The sequence below is a fragment of the Meriones unguiculatus genome, chromosome 10, assembly GCF_030254825.1.
Source record: "Meriones unguiculatus strain TT.TT164.6M chromosome 10, Bangor_MerUng_6.1, whole genome shotgun sequence".
Lineage (NCBI taxonomy): Eukaryota > Metazoa > Chordata > Mammalia > Rodentia > Muridae > Meriones > Meriones unguiculatus.
The window spans coordinates 89,942,966-89,967,881 of record NC_083358.1 but is presented as its reverse complement, the minus strand read 5'-3'; the positions used below and the strand labels follow the sequence as shown (position 1 = coordinate 89,967,881).

The 24,916-nt window shown below is 40.2% G+C and overlaps 1 long non-coding RNA gene across 2 annotated transcripts; it reads left to right on the top strand.

The window, feature by feature from the left end:
* The first annotated feature begins 9,043 nt into the window (after positions 1 to 9,043).
* LOC132657057 (uncharacterized) lies at positions 9,044 to 21,727 on the top strand. 2 transcript variants are annotated; one of them, XR_009594895.1, is made up of 3 exons: positions 9,044 to 9,130; positions 17,896 to 17,995; positions 21,603 to 21,727. It is a non-coding gene; the product is annotated as an uncharacterized LOC132657057 (long non-coding RNA). The 2 variants fall into 2 exon arrangements; XR_009594897.1 differs by having other exon boundaries at positions 9,049 to 9,161.
* The last annotated feature ends 3,189 nt before the right edge of the window (positions 21,728 to 24,916 follow it).

Genomic DNA, 24,916 nt, shown 5'->3' with positions numbered 1-24,916 from the left:
TCTCACTATGTGGTAGTCTAGGATGGCTTCAGGGTGGTGATCGCTTGCTCTAGGCTCCTGGGTGCTAAGATTAGGGGGTGCACTATTACCTCAGTAACTTCTGACCTTTATTCGGGTATATGTATATGGCTACTGGGAATTGAGCCCAGGCCTTGCACATGGGAGGTGAGCATTGTACCACAGAGAAAAGATCCTCAGCGAAGCACTTATTTTGAAAGAACATTTTATTATAAGAATGTGTGCTCATATGAAGATTACTTAATGGTAACACTAACGGAGAACCCATTTCTGTCACCTACTTTATTCACGGCTGTCTATGTCTCCATTTGAGTTCCCCAACAACTCCCACTAGCCCCATGTCCGCCAGGCACATGCATCAAACAAAGATTTAAAAGCACCACAAAATTACTTTTGCATCAGTAAAAGGCTTTTAACTGGAAAAAGGAGGAAGAATTATCCTCCTCTGCATGCACGGGAGAGGATGGCACATTCGCCCTCACCATTCCTGCGTAAGAACTAATCCAAGTCCCATTACCGGCAGATTCTGAACATTTACATAAGGGATAGCTTCATTATCACTTGTACTGGGATGAATAGATTACATGCAAAATGTGTGCAGACTTGATTACAAAAATCTTTGATCTTTTAATCAAAGCAGTAAACAGTATTAATTCGTTCAGCAAGTGAAATACAAATACTTAATGTAATACCACATTGAATTTGAGATACCAACATGCAGTAAGTTCTCTTCATTAATGAAGGCTTGTTCCCTAGTAATTTCTCTGTGGCTCTAGGCAATGAAAGCATTTCTAAAAGAATTAGTAAAACATGGTTATCAAGTAATCTTATAAAATTTCCATATGATTTATAAATAAAGCAATCACAATTCTATGGCGTATGATTCTGTAAACTTTATAGGCAAATATATCATAGAAAATCAGAAAATGAAAGAATAGAATAACCTTCAAATGGAATAAGAAATAAGCCTCAGATTCAAAGCCCATTATTTTTCATTAATATTTGTGAAATAAAAAAAATTGTTTTCTAAATCTTATTCTTTTCTCAGTCTAATAATGAAGCTAAATGTATACAGAAATCATTGCCAAGTAAGATACACACAAAAGCTGTAACAGCAACAACAAAAACAGTCAAATGCTGATTATTCCTAGAAGGATCCTGAAAGACATCATAGAAAATGACAGAAAAGAGGATTACAGCAGGAAGTCACAGAGGAAGAAAGCAAAATAGAATTAAATGTTAAGAGTTAAGAGTCTCGACTATCAGACTATGTGAGAAATTTTTCTTCTGTTAAAAAAAAAAAGGAGAGTTTTCAGGAAAAAAGCAAGATTATTGTATCCAGTAGGAGTGCCCTGGGGATGACTGTGAAAGGGCATAAGAGCAGGAAAAAAAAATATGGAATGGAAAAAACAGTGGTTTTCCAGTTACTCCTGTCATCGGTTAGTTTGTCTATTAATTTAGCAAGTTGTCATGGGATTCTCTAGGCCAGACTACACATTTTTTTCACAGTTTTATAATACCTAAAATATATATGTCTCGCAAATTGTGTTGAATGCGCATTTAGAAGAGAGTGAGCTCCTGCACTGTGGTAAAAATGAAGGCATGGGGTGCAGTGGTATGTGGGGTGCACAGCCTTAACCTCAGCACTCCAGCAGCAGAGGCAGGCATCTCTGTGAGTTTAGGGTCCATTGTGGCCCACATAGTAATTTCCAGGTCAGCCAGAGCTACGAGGTAAGATAATGTCTCAATAAACAAAATGAGAAGGAGAGACACAGAGACAGAGATGTGAGACAGAGAAAAGAAGAAGAAGATGGAGATAAATATAAAATAAAATATAAAGAAAAAAAATCCCAATATAGCTGAGGGTGTGGCAGTGTAAAGAAATGATGACTGGTTGCTATGGAGCCTGAAGAAGAAAAGCAAGTCAATTTGTTATCATAAAAGTGTACTGAGTACTTATTGTGGGGTCCATCGTTGTAAGGGGTGAATATACAAAGAAGAATTAATATCTGGTCCATTAACAGAGAACTGAGGTAATGCTTAAAGGGTAGGTAATAATGTAGTTAAATAAAATAATGTATGTCTCATTTCTTCCTTGGTACCAATCCCATCTCCTTTTGGGAGTCCTTTTCTCAATCTTCCTTAATAAACCTATGTTTACTAAAAAAGTAATGTCAAATATATGTATACACTGAGTGTACATATAAAATTTTCAAATAGTAAAAAAAAGTAATTTCTCTTGTCTGGAGGAACTGGCTGAAACCCTCATTAAGGAACTTATAGCTTTATTTCACTAAAAAATAAATAACACAAGTTTTCCAAATCCGGGTACAAGAGATTATCTCATATAGGTGTATTGATATTTTTATGTATGTGGAAGTCTGATGGTCTCAGAAAGCTTCATTCTAGCCAGGTGGTGGTGGATTACACCTGTAATCCCAGCACTCGAGGAGGCAGAAGAGGCGAATCTCTGTGAGTTTGAGGCCAGCATGGTCTACAAAGCAAGTCCAGGACAGCTGAGGCTACTCAGAGAAACCCTGTCTCAGAAACAAACAAGCAAACAAAAACTTTTATGCCTGTGTGTGTGAATGTAAGCATTTTAACGGGAACTAGGAAGCAGTGAGGAAGGATCCTGGAGAGATGGTCAGGTGATGGAAACTGGTGGGCTCTTAGGTATTTCGGCGTACACCTGTATTTCAGCCCACCAATCACAGGGCTGAAGAAACAGCACAAGAAGTTTAAGAGCATAGTAGGCTATGCAGTAAGATTACATCTTAAAAAAAAAAAAAAAGAACTATTGATGACAGTGTCCTTTGCTTTACAGAAGCACAAAACTAAAGTCAAAGTGGCTCAAAGACCTCAACATAAAACCAGACACTAAACCTCTTAGAAGAAAAAGTGGGGAAGAGCCTTGAGCTCATTGGCACAGTAGACAACTTCCTGAACAGAACACCAACAGCACAGGCTCTTAGATCAACAACCAATAAATGGGACCTCATGAAACTGAAAAGTTTCTGTAAAGCAAAGGTCACTGTCGTCAGAACACGATGACAGCCTACGGATTGGGCAAGGATCTTCACAAACCCTATATTATCTGACAGAGGACTAATATCCAGAATATATAAAGAACTCAAGGAGTTAAACAGCAACAAATCTAGTAATCCAATTAAAAAATGGGATACAAAGCTAAACAGAGAATTGTCAATAGAGGAATATAGAATGGCAGAGAAACACTTAAAGAAATGTTTAATGTCTTTAGTCATCAGGGAAATGCAAATCAAAACAACCCTGAGATTTCACCTTACACTGATCAGAATGACTAAGATGAATAACTCAAGTGACAACACATGCTGGAAAGGATGTGGAGAAAGGGGAACCCTCCTCCACTGCTGGTGGGAATGTAAACTTGTATGTACAACCACTCTGGAAATCAATCTGGCGCTTTCTCAGACAACTAGGAATAGTGCTTCCTCAAGATCTAGCTATACCACTGCTAGGCATATACCCAAAAGATGCTCAAGTATACAACAAGGACATCTGCTCAACCGTGTTTGTAGCAGCTTTATTTGTAATAACCAGAAGCTGGAAACAGCCCAGATGCCCCTCAGTTGAGGAATGGATACAGAAATTGTGGTACATCTACACAATGAAAAATTCTCAGCAATAAAAAACAAGGAAATCATGAAATTTGCAGGCAAATGGTAGGAACTGGAAAAGATCATCCTGAGTGAGGTATCCCAGAAGCAGAAAGACACACAGGGTATATACTCACTCATAAGTGGATACTAGACATATAATATAGGATAAACATACTAAAATCTGTACACCTAAGGAAGCTAATCAGGAAGGAGGACTCTGGCTAAGATGGTCAATCCCCATTCAGAAAGGCAAAGAGGATGAACATCGAAGGAGGGAGAAAACAGGGAACAGGACAGGAGCCTTCCACAGAGGGCCTCTGAAAGGCTCTACCCTGCAGGGTATAGAGGCAGATGTTGAGACTCATAGCCAAACTTTGGGCAGAGTACAGGGAATCTTATAAAAGAAGTGGGAGATAGTAAGACCTGGAGAGGACAGGAGCTCTACAAGGACAGGAACAAATCCTAAAAGTCTGGGCACAGGGGTCTTTTCTGAAACTGATACTCCAGCCAAGGACCACTCATGGAAATGGCCTGGAACCCCTGCACAGAGGTAGCCTATGGCAGTTCAGTATCCAAGTAGCCTCCATAGTAATGGGGACAGGGACTGTCTCTGACATGAACTTATTGTCCTGCCCTTTGATCAACTCACCCCAAGGGGGACGCTGCCTTACCAGGTCACAGAAGAAGACAATGCAGCCACTGCTGATGAGACCTGATAAACTAGGATCAGAGGGAAGGGGAGGAGGACCTCCCTTTTCAGTGGACTGGGAGAGGGACACGGGTAGGGAAGAAGGAGAGTGGAATTGGGAGGGGAGGAGAGACTGAGGTACAGGGGGATACAAAGTGAATAAAATGTAATTAATAAAAATAAAAATAATTAATAACAAAAGTAGTAGAGTCTGGGGAAATATTGGCAATGATGGAGCTTAACATGCATTAAGCCCTAGGTTTAATCCCCAGCACTGTATAAACAGGCCTGTTGGCACTTCCTTGTCATCTCAGCACTCAAGAGGTAGAGGCGCTTTCAGGGCTACATATTAGGTCTAGAAGCCAACCAGGGATATATGAAGTCCTGTCTCAAAAAAAAAAAAAAAAAAAAAAAAAAAGTCCTGTGCTTTAACAGAAGAAAGACTTTTCTTCTGTGGGTAAATGAAAGTCAGTGAGAGTTTTTTAAACTAACCGCATGGTCACTGACTGGTTTTCTCATGAGAGAAGGGCAGATGTGAAGCTTGTTGATGGAAGCTTGGTGAGTGTTCAAAGGCAAGAAAGAAAGAATGTTAAGTAGATTACTGCAACAGGTCAGATAAATAATAATGAAAGCTTGGTATAAGACAATGATAACAGAGGCCCCAGGAGCCAGGAATTCCCATACAGACGAGCCAAATCAATGAATGAGATACCACCTGTGAAAACGTCTGGAAAATAGCACGAAGATATCACTAAGTTGTGAATCTCTTTACAGGGTGGACCCTAAGGTGCTGAGTGAAATGCTGTCTTAGTCATATTTCCCATGAGGTTATAAAATAGCCTCAACAGAGGCAGTTCAGGGAGGAAGGGCTTATTTGATTAACCACTGGAGAGCAGGCTACAAGGTAGCAGGGAAGTCACACATTGCATACTCAGGAAGAAGGAGGAGTGAATGCCTATGCTCAGTTAGATTTCTCCTTTTGAGGCAGCCCAGCACCCAAGCCCAGGGAATGGGTGCCATTCACAGTTAGGGTACGTCATCCTGTCTAAAAAAAAAACCTACACAGGGTAGTCTCTCATGGCATGCCCAGAGGCTAACATCATTTGAATATTTTCTCACCGGTGTGCTGGGAGGCCTCTCCAGTGATTCTAGATCCTGTCTAATTGACCATCACCACTAACCATAACACCTGCTCTTGCCAAAAAGCACAAAAATGGCTTGGAGAAGACCCAAGCAAACCAAGTCCACACCACAAAGTGCAGTACCAGTGCTACAGGGCCCTCTTAGAGTCCAAGATGGTTACAAACATGACTGCCTTGTTTCTGTTGCCTACCTTGGACTTGGAAAGAATGCTTGTGCCAGCATTGCCAGGGTTAGAAGGCTCTCGTGGTCAAAGGCCAATACCAGGAACCAGGCCAGGCTGCAGCTCCAGCCCCAGCTTAGGTTCCCAGAGCTGTATCTGCTGATAGAAGGTCCCTGCTGTAAGGGACATTGTGAGAACAGAAGGGCTGGGGTGGCTGAATCTCCACCTGCCTGAGCAAGGGGTTATTTACCGGAACACGGGTACCTTAACAGTAGCTACACCACTGAAAAAAAATGTCTCTCCTCATCCATTGATCGTTAACTGCCTATAGATTCGGGTTGGGGTCTTGCTAGCCCCTTGTCCCACCATGGAATCTTTCAAAGGATTAGGTAGTTAGTCCAATGACCAGGAAATATTCCCATGATCTACAATAAAGAAAAACACAAGTTATAGAACATTTACTATATATATATATATATATATATATGATATATAACATTTAATATATATATGTATATATATAATATATAACATTTGATATATATGTATGTATTCCAGTTTCTTAGGTGTATTTATTTTTATTTTATGTGTATGAATGTTTTGCCTGCATCTATGTACGTGCATCACGTGGTAATCGAAGATGTTGGAAGTGGGCATCAGATTCCCTGAAGTTAGGGGAATTGAACCCAGGTCCTCTGCAATAACAAGTGTCCTAACAAGCTTAGGCCTGTGCTCATCCCTGATAATCTATATTTTTCGTAACAAAACATGCATGTATAGGAGAAGGTAGAGCAAGAAAATATAACATTCTATTTAAAGAACATGCTATATACAGGTGTATGCATTTAATATATATGTATGTATGATATATACATACATGTTTGGGATGAAAGACGACAGCTAATCTTCTACACAACAGTCCACTGTACTCTTCATAGTGTTACAATGGGTATTCAATATTTTGTGTTTTTAAGAGTTTTTTTTTTTTTTTAAGCTATCAAAGAACACAATTATCATGTGAGAATAGAGACTGAACACAAGGTGGCCCAAAACAGGGACCTGAGAAATGCTCAGACCACAGATAAAAGTTACATCAGGAAGCTGAAGGAGGGCAGAGACCTGCATGCTGGCAACTGAAAGCCCATTGGTGAAGACTTCAAAACACACTGATGGCCTGGAAGTGGCTAATGGTGTGGGAGGGGGGTGAGCTTTGACTAAGCAGTTTTTTGGGTGCAGGGTCAGACTGTCCTTGCTGAATCCAGCAACTGAAAAAAGGACACCAAGGTGGCCAGGCAGCCAGTCACCAAGAAGTGTTTGAGGCCTCGGAAACTGGAGCACACTGTAATCTAAAGCTGGAGGGCCAGCGCACAGATGAAAGGGAGAGGGTGTAGCCATGGCTTTGTCAGGAGCGTTTAAATTTCTTTTTAAGAGAAACTAACACGGTATCCCTAGACTTTAAGGTTTGATTCCAACCCACATATGTACATGTGTGCGTTCTTCTTCACATCTGATCTGATCACGGAACCAGAGTCAAGGGCTTTTATGAGTAATTTTTAATTCCAAACTTTGGCCTTTTCAGACAATAACAGGAACCGGAAAGCAGTGGCTGGGCAGGCTGTCTGTGGTGTGACGCACGTTGCCGTTCCAACAGCTGTAGTGAATGTTGGCTTGGTTCTCATAGAGCGCAATGTTCTAATGCTGGATCAAACAATCTTGATAGTTCAAAGTGACGGCAAGGGTTAGAACAAACCACAACTAAATCCGTTGGCAGTAACATAACCCCACCCTGGGGTGTGTTCTCACACACTAGGAGAGTGTTGTGATGGTTTTGGCTGCACACCCCTTCACTAAGGAGCTCACCGTTTCTCTGCAAGTTTCTCGGAACATATATGAAATAAAGCCGTGGCTTTTCAACAAATGTTTAGTTATTAACGTGGGGATAATGCAGATAGACTTTCATCCTTGGTTTCCTTCCTCACCATCAGTCAGAAACTGTCAACCTTCCCACGTGGTTAGGAAGTGCATGTGTAAATGACCTCAGCCTAAAACAGGAAGAGCCCATAGAATGCAGAGGAGGAGATTGTGGAACAGGAAAGGATGGAGTGCTTTCTACATCTAACAGGGCATGATTTTGCATTCCATAGAAGACTCAATTTAAATGGACATTTGGGATTGTATGTGGTGTTGGTGGAAGGTGATATACTTACTATAAATCAACCATACTCACTGCTTTGTACACCACAAAAAGCTGCCGCCGTGGCTCTCTCGTTATCTCCTAAGCTATATGACAATGTGTTCTGGCTTAACAGGTTGGCACAAGCCTTTAACCCAACACTGGGGAGGTAGGTCTATTTGACTTAGAGGCCACTGCAGGCTACACACTGAAATCCTGTCTCAAATAATTTTTTAAAAGTCTTCTGCTATTAATAACTACACAAATTTCCTGTTAAGTATCTTTTGTGAAATATATAGATGAGATGCTGAGTTGTAATAAGAGAATGGAAAAAGTTGGTAAGCATAAGATTGGAGAAGGTTATGGCAAGCCCTGGGTAACATTTCTTGGACATTAGATGTCACCTTTAAAACATTTTGTTTTCTCTGGTCACCTCTGCACCTGGGTCTGTTTCCATTGACACATTTATCTTACTACTATTGTCTTTAGTGTAACTCTTTTCTCAGATTATGAGTGGTATGAAAAACACAGAAAAGGTCATTGTTAGAAAATCTTTTGTTGTAGGGTTTAGCAGAGAGAATGGTGGTAAAAAAAAAGTTTATGAAAGGAAACCAATGGTGGAAGAATGATTCTATATGTACATGTGGTATGTGGACACAAGGCTACAAGTTATTTTAAAATAACAACTCTGTCTCAGATATCACCATTGTGGTTGTATTCCTACCTCTCTCTCATCACTTCTCCCTCATCCTCCTCATTTTCTTTCCTTTTTCTTTCTTTCTTTTCTTTCTTTCTTTCTTTCTTTCTTTCTTTCTTTCTTTCTTTCTTTCTTTCTTTCTTTCTTTCCTTTTGGAACAGCCTCACTATGTCACCCTGGTTAGTCTGGCACTTGCTATATAGACCAGACTGGCCTTGAAAACTTGAGATCTGCCTGTGGCTGAGTTTTCTTCCTTTTGTAAACCATTCATTTGGGCACTGCCTAATGTTTTCCCCAGACTCTAGGCCCCAAAGCAATGTAGACCTTGAGTGCCAATAATGAAGGGGGTTGCCAAGGCCATTTAGGGTGTACTCGCTGGAGTAGCAAGGAGAAGACAGACAAATTGTGTAAAGAGGAACGCGGAGCTTACAACAGAATGACCCCAAATCCCTGTGACATGTGATCTTTGAGGGGTGTCCTGGTTTAGCAATGGGAGCAGGCAGGGCTTGTCTCCCAGATCAGTCCAGTAAGCACAGCGGCAAGCCAGAAAGAGCGTCTAGAATTCATCCTGTGACCAGGGCTGCTTACCGACCGATCTGTCTGTGCTTTGGAGGTAGGGTGACTAAAAGGCACAACAAAAGCAGGTATTGTCTCAGCTTTGTGTCTGGAGTTTCCTACAGTCTCATCCTCATCCATGTGTGCCACTCACTGCCATCTGCTTCTTTTGTTTAAACAAACATGTTTCACTGTCTCTGCTGTACCATGAATGTGCTAAGTAGAGAAAACACAACTGTGGATGAGATTGCTGTGTGTGTGTGTGCAGTACACGCTTGAGGAATTCAGTAAAACAGACTAAAAGTAGAAGTTTAACAAACAATGAGATAGAAATTTTAGCCAAGGAGTACAGGTCCTGCAGACTTAGTCCCTCATGAGTTAGGAGGTGGAGCTTAGGAAAGGTAATTATAATTATATCCTAGAGAACCACACTTCACACATAAATTAATGCTGTCTCATGTCACAGGGAGTGGGGTAGGTTTGGTCCCATGGGAATGGGTTAGTTCCTCTGATTTCTCCCTCACGGGCAGCCATGTCCCTTCTTTCCCTTCCATGCTGCCAGGAAGCCAGGGGTCTTCTGGAGGATGTCAGGGCCATGCTGTTTAGACCCTTCAGCTACCAGAATCAAGGCAAATAAAACCCCTTGTAATTTACATATCATCTGACATTTTGCTATAGTGCGACAGAATTGATCAGACAAAATCAGTATGTCCAGAACTAAGCTTACAGACATGAAAACCAGGTACAGAGGCCAGTGGTTAGGGGAAAATGTGTCACAACATACTGGTGTGAAACACCATCTCTGCATCTACAAAGCGTGTGTTATGCTCTCTTGAGTTTGGTCCTGACAAGGTGCTTTCACATATAACTCATTTGTAAATGTTCATCATATCTTCTACCTTCAATGGCACGACACACTTTTGTTTCTTGTCTAACGTCCAAGTCAAAATAAAAATGTTTGTTAATTTCCTGTTGTCTGTGTTTGGGGTAAAATCTATTCGGTCACGAATACCAGTCTTGAATTAGCGCAAGCACAAGCATGCACCTCTACTTTTCCCTAGGGAAACGGCATTTGTATCTGGTTTTGAGGCATTCACTTGGCCTGTGATCTTGCAAGCAGTTAACTCTGTGTAACCTTGATGTGGGATTGAAGACTTGGGAAGTGCAGCATATGAGCCAGGGTCATCAGATGTTTCTCATGGGACTTTCCATTGTACGCACAATCCAGGCACAGGGGACAGTGGTGACAGGAGTCTGTGACCCCTTTACATGATATAAAAATGATGGGTGACTCTGAGCCTGCTCCTAGCTTCCTGCTGATTTGCAGGTCCCTCTGCCCCCACCAGGCTCCTGCAGGTTCTGGGAGTCTGATATGTTTTCAGCAAGTTTCCTTTACTGCAATTAGTCAATTGGTCTCTGCCTCTTTTGATAAGAAACCTGGCAGAACATCAGGACACATTAAGTCATTCAATCAATAAGAAAATACTTTGTATTTATTTTCTCAGTAAATCTCAAATTGGAAAAAAAAAAAAGACGGCTATTAAAGCCACTGAGTGTAGCAGGGGAGACCTCAACCATGACTTCTTTTAGAAAGAACTTTAGTAGCTTATCTCCAGCTCACAGCTCACCACATTCCTTCCTGTCAGTCTGCCGTCTACCCTTTACAGTAAGTCAGGCATAGCTAGGAGGATTCTAGTAAAGCCTATTGAGTTAATGGAAAAGCAATTCCTCCAATTTCTCAAATTTTGTCTAAAATCATCAAAGATTTATTTTTGTAGATGTGAAAATCCCCTTAGAAAAGAGATCGTAAATATCCGAGAAATGTATGTTGAGTAGTTTTTAGGGACATAGCAGTGCTCTAGGTTTTGAGAGTGCTCCCTTCCATCACATGCACTGTAGTGTGCTTAGCATGTTGGCACTTCGGTGGACTTACCTCTCAGTAGGGGAGACAGGGAGGAGGGATGTAAAAACAACAGCAGCCAGTGATGGCGTGCATGAAGGATACTAAGAGCGCACACAGTGACCAGCAGAGGCATTCTGCTCCTCCCCACTCCCCAACCCCACACAAATGCACTGGTCAAGGACAGGACTAACTAATGCACTCTCCAAAGACAGGACTAACGTGATAGGACCCAGAGCAGGAGAAGGAGCCACTGAATAAGGATGTGTCAAAGACCACTGTGGGTTCGCCCACTGTATGCTGTGGAACTTTGGTCTACTGGTTTAGCCTGTCTGTGCCTTAGCTCTCTGATCCATTACATGTGGAGTACATGTGACCTGTCCCATACCACTGCTGTGATGAATGCACGCATTAGTGTTGGCAAGGTATGTGTATAAGTCCCCAGAACATGACATAAGCAAATGAGTACTAGCTATTATTGCAGCATCGTTCTTGTTCTTCCAAAAGAAACACCAGCAAATGTGAAAGCCTCAGGCGAGCAAGCTCCTCAGTCCATCAAACTGAAGAAAGTTGATGTTGAGAGCAGAGCAGGTGGAGAGACACCTTAAGTAGGAGAGCACGGGGCTGACAACAGGCCCAGACAAAGCAGGCCTTATGGTTCTTAGCAAAGTCTGTGGATTTGTTTTTTCTTTTTCCTAAGTGAAGTTTAGGTTGTAAGCGTGAAATAGATGTGCCTGGATTTGTGTTGTAAGATCATCACTTCCTCTGCCACACATATCCACACATACACACTACACAAACATACACAGCCGTGGAAGCCCCAGGGGGAGTGGAGTGCCAGCTAGTAGGGTGCTGCTCTGCTTTTAGTGGAAGAGATGGTGGTGACTTTGGCCAAGAAGAAAAGAGCAGAGAAGAGAGCAGGTTCAAGATGTATTTTGGAGACAGACTCGGCAGCACTGTAAATTAGTTGAGTAGAAGAAATAGGAGGAGGGGAGAAAATAAGGAATATAGAGCTTCATAGACAGCTGTGCAAATGTTCACTGAATAAGACTACCTACGTAAAATTCAGCTCACAGGGATGAGAGGACAACATGAGTAAATTGTGTGCAAGCCTGAGGTCAGTCCCCAGAGCCTGTGATAAATGGAGAGAAACAATTTTTGAAAGTTGTTCTCTGACCTCCATAAGCAGTGCTAGCAGACACACACACACACACACACACACACACACACACACAGAGTCCTACTCTTTCCCCACAGCAATAGCGGAAGCATTAAAATAAAATAAAATTCAGCTTACACATGGCTCTCTGAGTCATGTCTCTGGGCATGGGCTCCATCCACTTACACGAAGGATAAGTTGTGCAAAATCAGCACACACTTTAGAAGCAGACCACCCTTAGTTATAGCCTAGGCAACTAGATAAATGGTCTTGAAAAAGATGGAAATTGGTGTAGGTAGAAGATTAATGAGGGCAAAACAATAAAGAGTTGGGGCTTCTATTCCTTAATTTGATTTGTATGTTTGTTTGTTTTGTGTATGCATGTGTGTGTATGTGTGCGTGTGCGTGTGCGTGTGTGTGTGTGTGTGTGTGTGTGTATGAGAGAGAGAGAGAGAGAGAGAGAGAGAGACTTGTAATGACTTGTAGAAGTCAGTTGGTTTCCTCCTTCCATCACGTGGGATTCAGGGACTGAACTGAGTTCATCAGGCTTGATGGCAGAGGCCTTTCCCTGCTGAGGTACCTTGGCAGCCTAGGTCTCAGCAATGCTATAGCAATGTCCATTCAGGGCATTTGCCAGTTGTCTTCTTCTAGAATCCACTGTTGGAAGCACCCTTCTCACCCTAGGGAAGGATTACTGTTTATCATAAATGTTATTGAATTTTTTTTTTCAGCTAGAGAGCTTCTGCTGTGTTTTCACTAATTGGTTCTCTGGGATTGAACCCAGGTTTTCAGGCTCGGAGGCCATTGTGCCCGCACTGCTGTTTTAAATCAGCTGTTCCAAAGAAGGAACTCCTGGTGCTGAGGAGCTCCTTGAACTAATAAAAATGTTTTGGAATACATAGTGTTGATGTTTATACACATGCATAGCTTAAAACCTCTGAACTGTATGTGTTAAAAATGTGAATTTTAAGCAGGGCCTGCCTGGTGGTACACACCTTCAATCCCAGCACTTGGTAGACAGAGACAGGCAGATCTCCGAGTTTGAGCCAGCCTGGTCTACAGGACAGCCAAGGTTACACCAAGAAACCCTGTCTCAAAAGCAAAACAAACAAGCAAAAGGCTGGACTTCATGTATGTGAACTATCTTCATAAAGTTTATGTATATAAAGTAAACACAAACAACTTGATTTTTAGAGCCCGTGTATGTGGCAATGATGCTTAAAGCACCACATCAGAACTTCCCATGATAGTAGGCTTTGCTTCATTTTTGTTTTCGTTAATCATAGGCTCTTCACATCCTTTAAGACTATAATTTGAATTTATATCTCAAAAGACCTTGTGTTAGAAATTCAGTTCCCTAATCCTCATGTTATTGGTATGTGGAGATGTGTCTCTATGGAAAGTAGTTAAAATTAGATGAGGTCATAAAGATGTGACTAGATGAAAGCATATGCAAAAATTAACAGGGAGGCCTGAGCTAAGGCACTTGCTCTGTCTGGCCATGTGTCCTCCATCATGTTATAGAAGAGCAAGAAGGTCTCTGCCAGGTTCTTATGGGATGCTCTTATACTCAGCAAATCCCCAGAGCCAGGGACTAAGTAGAAATTACAAATTACCCTGTTAGCCAGCAGAAGAAACAACTAAACTAACAAACGCAGTCCTGACAAATGAACCATATTATTAATAGGATTTCTGGGAAGGTTAAGAAGCAGCACTATATCACCCTTAGAACTTTCTTTCAAGCTTAAGCCGTGGCCACTTCTGGTATTCAGAAAACGTTAGACATGTTCTATCCATCAAAACAAAGCCAACATAAGAAAAGTAGGTCACAGAACACAGCCCAGCTCAAACTTGGCATCAGATGACCCAATGTTTCTTTCTCCACATAATCGAGATGTTCTAATCAGTCTGTGACTCTGGCCTTTTGGGCAGCAGGCAGCCTATTATTACTTAGTGGCTGACGTATCCAGAGTCAACATTCAGAAGCTAAAGAATGCCCATCTTCTTTCAAAATCTTTTGGCTTTTAAAAGACTGAGCACAGCAAAAAGCTTTGCCAGCAGCCAGCTCCTTCATGCAAATGAACTAATCCATAAACACAATACTGTTAGAGAATAAAAAAGACTGGAGAACTGTATGTTTATTTTATATGGTAAATAGATTTAAATACAGTAAACATATTGATTGATACTCATTTTTAAAAGCAGGAACATTGGAAATTCAAAACCAACCTGGAAAACAAAGGCACATAGTAAGATTGTCTCAAAATAGAAAGAAAAGAAAGAAAGAAAGAAAGAAAGAAAGAAAGAAAGAAAGAAAGAAAGAAAGAAAAAAAAGAGAAAAAAGGATGGAAGGAAGGAAGACAGGAAAAGAAAGAAGCAACAAGGAAAGGATGCTACTGTAGAGCTAAGAAACACGCTGTATCTGAGTGAAGATCTGGTCTATGATGTTTGTATTTTAAAAATTGAAAAATAACTGAACTCAAATTAGAAAATGTTAAATTCAAAATTTCAAGTATCTGTTTGATATCCAGGCTATCAGGGATAATATTCTTTACTCCATCAAACATTCATCATAAATAATCAACTATGATTATAATTTAGCAGGGTTTTTTTTTTTGCAAAATGTTTATAATTCTTTTTGTAAGAACAAAGTTAAGGATCTTTTCCTACAAGAAGATATTATTCATCTACATTGGCAATATAATGTGTTAAATATATTACGTAATAAATAATATGATTCCTGAAAATTTTCCCACCTTTAAAAATTTACTTTTGTTTATTTGCACGTTTGTATATGCATGCATGTGTACAGGCGCCCATTTATCACGGCACATGCGCGGCGATGAGAACACAACCAGTGGACCGGAACATCTAAATGTGGAACTCAGCTCATCCGTCTGGCTGAGCGGCAACTGCGTCTACTCACTGGTTCATTTCACTGGTCCTTTCTCCATCTTTCTGGCACATCTACGGTTATCTTTTAATTTATAAATAAACTATAAACATACAGTACCAAGATACGTTAGGAATGTTTGTAAATCTTTTCCTTAGGGAAGGCTACTTGACATCCCGAAAATGCATTGAACTTCAGGTGCACTGGTACAGAGGAATAGGTAGTTTGCGCAAAAAAACCTCATTTCATTAAATAATAAGTTGCCTCTTTGGAAACCTGGACACACCGTTCTGAGACAATCCCAAGAACAGCAGGCTTCTTAAAAGTTTAACACCTTTTCTTAATGAGAGTGAGAATGAAATGCAGAAGGTTTAGTGTGCAGGTGTGGGGGCACAAGTGGAAACCAAAACAATAAATATAATTTTAGAATCAGTGGCCCATGTTATTCCAAATAATCTTTGCTGAGAGGTTAACATACCGTGAGAAAAATGAGAGATAGCTTATGCAATATTCATTCCTCTTTCAAGTTTCTTCATTTTATTTATTTATTGGAAGGGCAGCACCCCACATTGCCTGAGAAAATCTGAGGGCGGCCCATGGGAACGTGTTCTCTCTGTTCATCATGTGAGGTCCAGTAATCAGAGTCAATCCTGAAAACTGTCTTCTGATGTCAACACAGGCTCCATGGCAGGAGGAGGTGCACACACACACATGCACACAAATATAATAAAAAATTTAAATGGAGAAAACACATGACAGCACTGTGACTAATAGCAAAAAAATAAGAAATTACTTAATTATTTATTGGTAAGTGAATGTGGAATGAATGAAAGTACTGCTGTAAGCTAGAACTCTGTTGGAAGTATTCAAGGCAGACAGGTTTTCCAGAGTCTCACTGGCATTTTAATCTGAGAAGTATATGAGAAGTTCATATTTAAATGCATAACTGTGTATGTATTACATGCTTCTGAGTACTGGCATATGTACAAATACGTACACACACACACATCACTTGGTATATTAGTCAAGTAGTATGCATATATGTTAAGAGAAAACACAGTAGATAACTGTTCGGCGTGGAGTAATTCAGTTTTATGAGGAGTTCTGTGTGTGCCCACTTGTACATATGGCTGTGTGCATACATCACTGACAGCCTCAGGGAGGATACAAAACACATTAGCTGATCCCTTAACCCCTGGGAATACAGTTATAAAAGCGCATATCAGAGAACATTGAGATTTTTATAGCTTTGTAACTTTTGCAAAATACGCTTTTAATGTCACCTGTCTTTTATGTTTGTGCTTTTTTCTTTTGTCCTTCCCTTCTATGCATGCTGAGGCATGGTCTGCCGTGTTGCACACAAGCCTCGCAGCCATAATTCCCATCTCCCCCTCCTTTGGCCTGGTACTACGGTAGTGTACTGCGAGGCAAAGCTATGTGTGCTTGTCAGTTGGAAACTGCAAAACAAAACATCAGCTCGCCCAGGAAATTTAAATGAGCAAGGCAAATTTAAAGAAGAGACTAAATTTGAATGCACTCTGGTAGGTATTTATTCAGCAACAAAGTGAATTACACATTTAGTTCACAGTAAGTATGCCTTAGAGACATAATATTATGAATCGTCTTCTATGCTCAGCGAAGGATAATCTGCAGGCAATGTTAAGGCCATGTGGTTGGACCTGTTCTTGCACTGTAACTCGACAAATAGACTTTTTTATTTTTTAGTTATAGAGTGCATGAAATCTAATCTGAATTCAACCAGAAATCGTAATACATTATTTTCTCTAAATAGTATTCATTTTAAAGTATGTTAATTAATTTATAGAAATAATTCTAAGTGCTTCGTATGTATTAATTAAAAAATTACAACCTGTTATTACAAGCAACCTTATTTTAAGAAGGAGGAAAATGAGACACAATTTTATGATGAGATAATTTGACAAAGGTCACCCAGCTTTTAAGTTAGGGGATGGGATTCAGGTATGGGCAAACCTATTCAAATACTTTCATTACTCCATATTATCTTTTGGAGATTTCTAAGTAGAATTCTTTAAAAAAAACATTTCCAAGCCAGGCGCAGTGGCACATGCCTATAATCCCAGCACTTGGGGAGGCAGAGGTAGGTGGATCTCTGTGAGTTCGAGGCTAGCCTGGTCTACAAAGTGAGTCCAAGACAGCCAAGGCTATATGAAGAAACTTTGTCTCAAAGGACAACAATGACAAAAAAATTACTAAATGTTATACAATATTAGTTTGTTTCAATATCCAAGAGGCCATGAGGATATTTGAAAATGTGTAACTTTGCAAAGAATAAAATGTTTGGACCATTGGAGATGAAGTGATGGCTCAGAAGTTAAGAACAGATACTGCTCTTGCAGAAGACCTGAATTCAGTTCCTGCCACCCACGCCAACTCCTCATAACCTCCTGTAACTCCAGCTCCAGAGTATCCAATACCCTTCTCTAACCTTTTTGAATACCTGTGCATATGTGCGCACACACACACACACACACACACACACACAAAATGAACATACAATGCTTTGATTTCAATAACTTTACTTTGCCTCCCTCCTCATAACTCAAAGATTCTCTCTTTTAATAGTGTCGTATCGCATCCTGGGTATCATACTTATTAAAAAAAATAAATTCTTTTGGCAGGAAATAGTAAATAATTTTGAGAAACTACTTAGACTGAACTGCTTCTTATTTACTTAAAGAAACTACTATGAATCAGCCCTTTAATTCTGTTTATGCAGTCTGATGCATAGACCCATGAGGCAAATTAAGTCGTGAATAATTTAGCATTTCTTTCTTTCTTTTTTAGAAAAATGAGGTTATGCGAACTAATGTTCTGCTTTGTTTCTGCCAGCTAACAAAAAATTCAGCGAGGATGAGGAATAAATTGTTGGGGTGTGAATCTCTGCCTGGAATGTTTATGCCTACTGTACAAACAAAATTCATCTTACAAGGTAAGAAATAATTGAGGAATCACAAAAAAAATTGTTTTCTGCTTTTTTGTTTTTTGTTTTGTTTTTTTTTTTTTTTTTCAACTAAATGGAGCAAATACAATTAAGAGAAGGGCTTGCCTTTACTTTTATTTATTTTAAATTTGTTTTTTATTGTTTGGTGGGTTGTTAGGTTGGCCTGACTGCCTGACTTGAAACTTGCTATAGAATGGTCTGGCTTCCAACTCGTGGTGATACCCCTGTGTAATGGAAGTTTTGTTTTCTTTGTATGTTATGTAAATATGCTTTTGTTTTAATCCCAAGTGTGGGACTTTAGTTGAGCTATAGTTTGTCCACAGCTGTTAATTTTCTCATTCGGAGTGTGGCTTTTGCCAACTGGTAACGGCCTTCCATGTGTGGCATGGAGAGAGGCATGCTCTAGGACCCTGAAAGAATAAATATGAGGCCTAGAAAGAGATTGTGTGGTGTTCTGGAGTGACATTCAGTGAGGCATTCTGTGTGGCGTTCTGTGTTGGCATGTGGCGTGTGTAGCAGTTTGGAGAGACCAGAGACTAGTGACCAGAGACGCAGCTTGGAGTAGGCAGATGGAGAAAAATACTTACTAGCACAGAGGCACGAAGGAGCCTGCTGTGTCTCCGGTTGACAGAGATTGGTATAGAGCCCTAAAAGAACCCCTTGACCCTAAATAGCAGGGAGAAGTAAAGGGATTTAGGCTCCCCTCCCCACTAACCTTTTCTCTCTCCTACTTAAGGTTGGGGGTTGGTAGAAGGGAGGTAGAGGCCTAAACACTCCAAATAAAGGAGAATTAAAAAAAAAATAAAAAAGAGTGCCGCAACTCTACCTCTGGCTCTCCAAAGGTGAGAGTATATACTGTGTCACCACGCCTGGCTACCTAGAGTTTGGGAAGCACTAGAAAGTAATTACCATTATGGCACATTTTTAGAAAAAAAAAATCTTACACCACTTTAGAAAAGTCTTCTCTGTGTGTCTCTGTCTCTGTATGTGTGTGCGTGTCTTTGTCTATCTGTCTGTTTATCTGTCTGTGTCTCTTTCTCTCATAGTTTAGATGGCTGATATCTGGTTTTAGCATACAAGGTGATAGATTTCATGGCGACGTTTATACATACATGTTATTATACTTGTTCTCAAGAAAAGACTTAAAGTTAATGACGGTGTTTGAAAAGGATTATTCTTTAACTCTACCTAATTGAATGATGGGGTACTCTCCTCTGTGATTCCTTTGGGCCTTAATCACCCATCATTGTTTCTCTGAACTTACAATAGTTCAAACATATAATCATATTTCTAATTATCACATAGAAATTTTACCAGTAAAAAGTGGAGAAGCTATTGCCAGTCAAAGGTTATCTTTCAACATTCACAAATTCTAATTTATAGTCAAACCCATTGCTGTGGCATCTGCAAGACATCATGGTACCCTGGAGTTGAGAACACCAAGAGTCAGGGCTTTCAGATTAGTGTTGCTTTTTTTTTTTTCTATTGCTGTGATAAAAACATCATGACCAAGACAATTTATACAGTAAAATGTTTATTTGAGCTTGTGATAAAGTCCATGATGGCAGAGAGAAGGTATGGTGGCAGAAATAGCTGAGGGTCCACAGCTTGATCCACAAAGAGGAAGCAAAGAGGGAACCCTGGGAGCGGTAGGAGTCTTTTGAGACCTCAGTGACACACCCCCCTCCAACAAGGCCACACCTCCAACAGACAAATGAAAGAGAAACATCAGAGAATGAGAAAGGGTTTTGCTTTTGTAGGGCACCAGTGTCCAACTCCCAGCACCAACATGGCAGCTCACAACCACAGGAAGCTCCAGCCTCAGGGATCTGATGCCCTCTTCTGGCCTTCTTGGGCACAAGGCACGCATACGGTACATCAAAATGTTTGCCAGAGAAACACTCATACACAGAATATAAAATCCGAGGGAATTGGTGAAAAGTCAAGACTAGCTTTGTAACAGGTCATTCTTCTGATGACACGAGGCAACAGCAAAAGCATTACTGAGCAATAATCTGTAGCATTCATATAGGAAGTGAGAGAAAATACTCTTCATTGTACTTTCTCATATTTGGAATCCTCAGGAAATGAAATAATACTAAAATTTGAGTGCCATGAAGAATGACCCCAAATGCAAAGTGCAGCCAAATGGTTCTCTTTGAAGTTTAGTCATCTACTGGGAGTTTTCTACATGTAAAGTGTTCAGTCCAGCTTTTATTGTTTTGGTCAATGACTAGATTTAGAATTCAGTATACCCAGATGCTATGTCATGGCATAAATAAAAATTAGTGCAACTGTTTCCTTGAACTCAGTCTTTTAAGGTGATACATTCCTTGCCTGCTCTCCCTTCTATAACTCTTTCACACTGACACATATAAACATCACCTTACTGAGCAAACAATAAAATATGCTCATGTTCCTCTCCCAGTTGCGTATATATACGTGGGAAAGCAATATCTTAGAGTCTAGAGATACAGATGGAAAATGATAAAACTTAGCGAAATAAAATAATAAATAATATAGTTTATAGGTTCTGAAAGATTGGAAATAATTGTGATACAAAGCACAAAAGGTGGAGTATAGAAAGCCAGCCCACTGTCTAGTTTTATTACTGTGTACAAGTGATATTTCAAGCCTACTTTAACTTTATGAACCACTTTAAGAATGGTTGATGGGGCTGGGGAAATGGCTCAGCGGTAAAGAGCACTGGCCACTCTTCCATAGCACCTAGGGTTGACTCTCAGCATCTACATGGAAACTTACAACCATCTGTAACTAAAGTTCAAGAAAAGTCTGGCTGCCCTCCTCTGACCTCCTCATGTACTTTATATATATGGCACACATACATACATGCAAGCAAAAGAGTCATACATACTAAATAAAAAAGAAAATTTAAAATATCTCTTTAAAGTGGTTTGTGAGGCACTAGATGAGGATCAGAAAGAAATACAGGTATGAATGAACACTGGGGTGCTTGTGTCTTCTACACGTGGCAGGGATGCTGCACCCATGAAATTTCAACAATATGGTTGAATAAACAAGACTCTTATCAGGTCTACACAACTAGACATATCAACATGGAAACTCCACAAAGTTCCACCCCTACCTGAAGAGCTACAGGTAACCAACAGCTTCTGAGAGAGGGATCTTAAAAATATCTGATTCAAGGTTTGTATTAGTTAAAATTAGGTTTAGCAACAAATGATAAGAGAATGCTCCATAAGAGTTTTAGGATGACAGAAATTTGTTTTAGTCTCATAAATGACCATGAAGTGTCAAGGAAAAACAAAAACAAAAACAAAAAACAAAAACAAAAACAAAAAAACATGATTCCTCATGTACTCCATAACCCAGACTCTACCCATGTTCTCAAAACCCAAGACTCCATTCATCCTGGTGTTTGTCCTATTAGTCTTCAGCATCACAGTCTCAAGATGACTGCAGCACTTTCCACAGGAGCAGAACAGGACAAGTATCAGAGATCTAAAGAGACAGGACTAGAGAAAGACTTAGAGAGTCTCTTCTGAAGTAGGGGGCAGAACAATTGTCACAGGTGTTCTGACTCATCCGATGTTTTCTCTATGCCTTTTACAAGCTGTGAGTACCTGGCTTATTGCAAATGGACTGAGGCCCTGGAGCCACCGAAGCAACGTGGAGAGTGGGCACTTGTTACTTTAAAGTTACAAATGTTTCCTTCCTGAATAGGTGGACAACCCATAGTCTCCAGAATGCGCAGGCAAGTGAAATGATTCTGTTTGGTGAATGTTTTACCACTGTCTCCTCCCCTATGGTGCTGGAGGTGGAAGCCAGGGACTCACATCTAGGCAAGCATCTCACCACTTAGCTACATCCCCAATACTTATCATCATCTTTTGTGTTTTGGAAATCAGTAAATGGAACGATTCTGTTTTGCAATTTTACATATGAGGACTAAGAAGTTGCTGCTCCATTCTAATGAGTCTGAGCCAACACATTAAAAATATAACAACTCTTCTTGGGTCTGTAAGAGAAGGTCACAGGGCAAACTGCTACCTCCGACCTAGAGATTTAAGAGGGCAGAAGCAGAATGTTGGGAAATATGTAACAGTGGAAACACCATGAGAACCAGCTCTCACAGTTCTGGAGGTTCAAGTACAGCTGGCTGCTCTCAGTTCTGAGGCAACCCCTCTCAGCTACATTTTTCATGGCAGACAAAAGTGTGGGAGCCAGCAATAGCATTACCAACAGAAAGTTGGAGAGATTGGGTGGGATGAGACTCAGATTTTATAAGTACCTTTGTGAGAACTCATCCAGAAGGGTGGTACTCCCATTCTGGACCAAGTTGCCTATGGCCAAATTAAGATCTTCCCAATAGAGTACACTTAAAGCTTCAGTCCCCATCCTGGGGCTCAAGCTTCTAATATATGGACCATTTCACATACTAAAAAGGAGAGACCAAGTTTTAAGTGAGGAGCAAGCAAGAGCAAGTGACAGAGTAAGGCAAGAGTAGCTGAATTGTCAATAAAGAATTTTAAACAACTAATGCAAACACCAAAGGCTCCAATGAGCAAATCACACATGCAAGAGAAATTACTGACATAAACAGTGATAGAAATCCCGAGAAAGAACCAATAAGGAATTCCAGAGACAAGAAAAATTGTGAAAGCTTTTGATGGGCTTATTAGTACTCTGGACATGGCTAAGGTAAGAATCTCTGAGCTTTCAAAGACATCAATAGAAATCCCTAAAACTAAAAAGCAAAGAGAACAAAGACTAAGGGCAGTAAAGTAGAGCAGAATACACAAGAGCTGTGGGACCCTCACAAAGCCATAACTTCCCTGCAATGGAAATGCTAGAGGAAGTAGAAAAGATCTGTTATACACCAAGTGTTTTTGCCTCTTCAAAATTCATGTGTTGAAACCTGACTCTCAGTATGGTACATGGAGGTGGGGCATAGGATTAGTGTACTTATAAAAGAGACCCTAGAGAGTTACTTTGCCCTTTCAGCTATCTACAAACTCTGAAACAGAAGGTCATCTATGAGCCAGGAAGGGAGCCCCATCAGCCTCTAAATAGGCTTTTTAGTGAACTTTCCATCCTTCAGAACTATGAGAGATAAATGTTTATAATTCACTCCTAATGATAGATAGGTAGGTAGGTAGATAGATAGATAGACAGACAGACAGATAGATAAGATATTAGATGGAATGAGCAAAGACAGAAACTGGTATGTAGGAAAAGAGTCCTATAATGAATATTTACAAAAGCAACTTTGGAGCAGGGAAAGGAATAGAGGTTGGAGAATTTTAGTGGTGCATGTTTTTGTTTTGAGTCTACCTTGCTGGGAATAGGGCTTGAAAATAATCTCTAGTAAGGGCCCAGAAATAAAAGGGAGAGTTATAGGGAAATCTCCAGTCTTCTTGAGAATACCTAAGTAGTTTATGTAGAATGTTGATAGAAATGGGAACTGGTTTTCCTTGTTTGGGGACAGGCTCTAACATATGTAGCCCAGGCTATCCTCAAACTTGCAATCTTCCTGCTTGAGCCACTTTTGAATGCTAAGATTACAAGTATGCACCATCATTACTGGGCCAGAACTATTGCCTATAAAGATGATTCTGATGAGGTCTTCAACAGGAATGTGACTATGTTACTACAAACTGAAGGAAAGGCCATCTCTGTTAGAATGCAACAGAAATCTTGGCTGAGCTGTTTGTACCCAGTGTATTGTGGAAGGCAGAGTCTGTAAGAAAATGAAATATTATTTGGCTAAAGAAATTTCTAAACAAAGGGCTGAAGTTAGCATCCCTGGATTACTTAAAATAAAACAGAGAAAAGAAGAAATTATTTTAAGATGGGACTTAGTAAACATAAGGGATATCAAACTTACAAACTGAAAATATTTCTGACTACAAACAATGTAAGTCAGGAGAGACTACTGACAGCATGGCCAAGCGACCTGTCACGTAGTAAGATGGGTGACTCAGAAGCTCAGCAGAAGCCAGAAGGTATTTTAAAGACATGGGAAGGATGACACCAAAGGCAACTCAGAAACCATCATGACATATTTCCAATCATAAGCTGAAAATGCAGATCCAGGGAACCGAAGAATTTTAAAGGATGAGGCCACTTCTCCAGTTCCGGTCGACACAGATATGTCAGGTGCCCTATCATTCGGGTTAGAGACCTATGACATGGATTTTTCTCAGAAAATCTATAAGGACATGACTACTGTCACAGAGATTTCAAAAATGGAACATTAGCAGAACTGTATACATAGAAAGCATAGCCAAGGAGAGCTGTGAAGCACAGACAAGAACTATAGTATGACTAAGACCATGACAGAGGCTCCTGTCTACTTGGAGAAAGAAGCAAAGGCAAAAAACACTGCAACAATTCAGAGCCATAGGGATGTAACACCAACATATGATAACTGTGGGTTTGGAATGTAGAGTACGGGCCTGAAGAAAAAAAGCAGGAAGCCAAGGATGTTTTATGTTCCTTGCCTCTCAGCTCTGGTTACCCTCAAGACTCCATTCTTTTCTTTCTCATTTGTCCCTTTCAGAATAGGAGTGCCCACTCTCTGTATTTAGCAAGCACATAGTATGCTTCATTTTCCAGGTTCATATTAGGAAAGATACTGACTTAAGATGAATTTTACTTCAACTTGCACTAATTTAGATGATATTTAGATGAGACTTTTGATTTAGATTTACAGGCCTGTCCAACCCTTTCACAGTACAACACTGTCATCCACAAACTTCAGGCTTGTGAATTACACAGTCAAATTTTTTAGAATTACTTTTTTCTTTCTTTCTTTTTTTTTTTTTTTTTTTTTTTCAGTATTGAGGGTGAGACCCAGGGCCTTATGCATGCTGGGCAAGTACTCCATCACTTAGCCAAGTTCCCAGCCCCAAAATCTCAAAAGTA